At 31.1% G+C, this 4,228-nt stretch overlaps 1 pseudogene; it reads right to left on the reverse strand.

The window, feature by feature from the left end:
• Positions 1-513: 513 nt before the first annotated feature.
• Positions 514-3,773, reverse strand: LOC107003964 (annotated as a pseudogene).
• Positions 3,774-4,228: the final 455 nt, after the last annotated feature.

The following is a 4,228-nucleotide window of genomic DNA, read 5'->3' on the forward strand; positions in this document are numbered from 1 at the left end:
TAGGTGCATAAGGTATAGCAATTCAATAATAAGAAATAGAATTTCAAAAAGAATCTAAAACTCAAGAACTCAAAATCAACTTATCTCTTGAATACTCAAATCTAGAGAAAGAATCCTAGATTACTCTTTTACTGAAAGTATATTTAAGGTCCAACACTATAATAGTCTTACATACCTGGAAAAAAAAGGTTCCGAAAGAATCTGAAGAAAAACTTGATTAGAAGCCTTGACAAAATGGGTTCATGAGGATTCATCATAAAATCATGAGTTTATGTCCATTCATGCATAAAAGTTCATAAATCAGTAAATCTACATTTAAGCATTGAGTAAATCCTAACTCAATTGGGGATTTCTCACTTTATAAATTGGAGAATTTAGGAACTCCACGGAGTAAAACTATCGTACTTTGATGCCAAAAGATTGCAATCAATAGAATGAAACATATTCGTTAATTTATACATAAATTTTACAATAAGAAGTGAAAGTAACAAACATAAATTCAAGAAAGTCGTACTAATAAAGATGGAGAGGAAGTCTTGGTTCAATGCTCATAGATATCGGTTTTTCTGGGTGTGTAGTAAATCCATAAATCTCTTTCATACTTAGTTCTTCTAGATTTATGTCACCTGTTAATCTCCAATTGAATCCATGCAACAAGTTAGACAATGTTGTCCCCACAGGACACAAGCTTGATCCCGAGGCTATACCCAGGGCACCTCCTTTTTCCGAAACCAAATGGTAACATTGTGAAGTTTTTTCCCTTTATGTTAATGTCATTTTCTAAGAATTTTTCGGCAATAAACTCTTATGGCCTATCTCAATAATTAGGATTTCTTCCTAAGGACCATATGTTTACAAATACCATTGTCCCTTTTGGTATGTCATAACCAACAACATTGCATTCTTCTATAGAGTAATGCGGAGGGATTAATGGAGTTAATGGACGTAGTCTAAATGTCTCTTTGATTATAGCTCCTATAAGGTAGTTGGGATAAGTCCTCTTCTTCTACCCATCTTCCTTTACCTATTGTTCTATCAAGTTCTTCATTTGCCTTCTTTATCATATTCGGGTTCCTCAAAAGTTCTTGAGATGCCCATTCAACTGATGTTGTTGATGTATCCATTCCACCCGCCAACAAGTTCTGCACAATTTTAACAATGAATTACATCTACTAGTTCATATGCTTAAATTGACAAAATAAAACTTGATCCACCTATAAATATGCAGTTTTAGCTTCTTTTAAAATGGAAATTACTAAAGAGTGGGTACAATACAACTACTAAAAATCGGTCGACCCCTTCATTGAATAACGAGATAATTGTATATAATAGCAAACTAATAACCTAAAATAAATGGAGTATCTACTGTTTGATTTATTTGTGCCCCATAGCAAACGTTTGCCAAAGTTTGTCAGCGCCTCTCTCCTAAAAATCTCGCTCGCCACTCTCCCATTCTCGCCTCTCTCGCTTTATACAACATAAGTGTATAAATTGTGATTCTGTTTAGTATAAAGCGAGAGAAAATTGTATATACACATGAAAAAACATATATCTTCGTGTTAGGTACTTTATTATACAATTTACAAATATTTTACTTCGATTCAATTGTATACAAATATAAATTCTATACAAATATTACAGCGAAAAAGGCCAGCGAATTATACAATTGTAGTAAAATACAATTTTCTCTCGCTTTATACAACAGAAGTGTATAAATTGTGTTTCTATTTTCGTATAAAGTGAGAGAAAAACATATATCTTCTTCTTATATACTTATAATTATACAATATACAAACATTTACTTCAATTTAATTGTATGAAAAGCAAATTTTATACACATATTGCAGCGAAATAGGCCAGCGAATTATACAATTGCGCATTATACAATTGCAGTGAAATAGGCCAGCGAATTATACAATTGCAGCGAAATAGGCCAGCGAATTATACAATTTAGGCCAGCGAATCATACAATTGTATGTGTATAGCGAGGCAAGGGAATTATACAATTTAGGTCAGCGAATCATACAGTTATATGTTTCCTATGGAGCGCAATTATGCAAACTTTGTTATAGCATAAAGACTATTAAGTATAGAAAAAGGATTTAAAATTCTAATGCTATAAAGAATTTGGTTTTAAAATGCTCCTATTATTATTTAATTTGTAGAAAACATCATTTTCCTAATAAATGTAGTACTATTTATTTTCTTCTTAAACATATTTTATTCCTGATAACAATATTACTTTTAAAAGATCATATTCTTGTTTTTTTTCTTTTAAAATTAAATCACTTCGTAAATAAGTAAGAATAAATCATTTTTTCTTTCTTAATATCATATTATCAATAAAAATAGAATAACTACATGTACTTTCTTAGCAAATAATAGATGACACATATAAAAAAATCATAGTAACCCTATCATTATTATCATTTTGAATTGAAGTATGATAATAAACAAAATTATTAGTAGTAGTAAAATATGTTTAGAAAATAAAAGAAATGACATTTATTTAGAAACAAATAGCATCTTTTGACTCATTAAGAAACATAGATTCATGTTTTTACCAAACTATTGATGACAAAAATATTTTTAGACCAAACTAATAATTGAGATCATATTTGTTCAATTTTTTATAATTTCAAAAGATTTTTCATTAATGTAAAAGAAAACAATAAAAGGGAGAAAACTTACAAGTATGAATCCCGTTAGGTTATCAGTGGTAATCTTAACTTCAAGATTAGGGTCATCTACTAGTTGCAACAAGACATCAACCATGTCCTTTGGAACACAATCCTCCTTTCCTTGAGCCTTGTGATGATCTTCACGTACATACTTAAAAAATTGTCTCAAGTTTTTATTCAAAGCCTTCATTCTTTTTATGTACCCTTGCAAGTCAAGCCAATTAAGCCAGGGTATCCAATCCCCAATATTAATCACCCCACCAAGGATAACCATTCATCTAAAATCCCTTGCAAATTTCCAATTGATTCGTCCTTATGGTACGTTCCACTCATAACCATCCTACTTATAGTGCTAAGGGTAATTCTGTCAAATGATGGCAGAGAAAAATTATCTTTCCTGATAGAACATGAAGACGAGAAATAAGATTTCTCCTTTCCTCAACACGAATGTACTTAAACGATTCAAGTCTTTTAGGACTAAATATCTCAGTTTGGTAAATTCTTCTAGCTTGACGCCAATGTGCACCATAAGGTGCCCATGACACGTCTGAGTGGTTAAAGCTAACATACTTAAACGATTCAAGTCTTTTAGGACTAAATATCTCAGTTTGGTAAATCTTTCTAGCTTGACGCCAATGTGCACCATAAGGTGCCCATGACACGTCTGAGTGGTTAAAGCTAATATACTTACCAGCAGTCGATGAAGGATGAGAAGAAAAGATAGCATCATGTGTTTTTAGAATCTCTTTAGCCATTTCTGGAGATGATATCAAAAATGGCTTCGAACCGAACTTTAGTAGCTTTAAATCTCCATATTTTTGTGAAAGATAGTGCAAAGACTCATGTGGCAGTGAACTAATAAGGTTCAAATTTCCAATAATTGGCCATGGCCTTGGACCTGGTGGTGCATTTCTTTTGGGGCATACAATATGGTTCATAACTTTACAAATAAAAGCTAATGCTAGTACCCATGTCAACGCTATAAATACTGAAGAAAAAGATCTCCATTATTCTACAATGGACTATTGTGTGCACTTGATCAATATAGAGCTAGCTAGCAAGTGCCGGGACAAAAATCTTCATTTATTAACCCCTCACTCACTCAGTTTCTTCTTTGTTGTCATAGAAGAAAAATCGTCATTTGTTTGACCAATATATCCTTAATTAATTCTTTAATATCTATCTTTGTATGTGCGGTGTGCCTCTTAATTCTAGAATAATAAATGTTAATCGCAATGTTGGAAAAAATATTGTATATTCTCTCTTGATTAAATTGACAATTATTTTAAAATAAATATTTTTAATATACATGACAATTAAAAATAAAAAGAGAAGGTATTTAGGGTGTGTTTGGTATGAAAGAAATTGTTTTCGTGGAAAACAAGTAGATTTATGACTTATCTCATGTTTGGTTGGTAAGTAGAAAATGATTTGTAGTGTTGATGTATAAATGAAAAATATTTTTGAGAAATATCTTTTATTTTTACTAGAGTAGAAAATAATTTTTGAAATTAAATATAGATATTAAATTTTTTTTTGGGAGGGGG

The sequence above is a fragment of the Solanum pennellii genome, chromosome 11 (genome assembly GCF_001406875.1).
Source record: "Solanum pennellii chromosome 11, SPENNV200".
Taxonomy (NCBI): Eukaryota; Viridiplantae; Streptophyta; class Magnoliopsida; order Solanales; family Solanaceae; genus Solanum; species Solanum pennellii.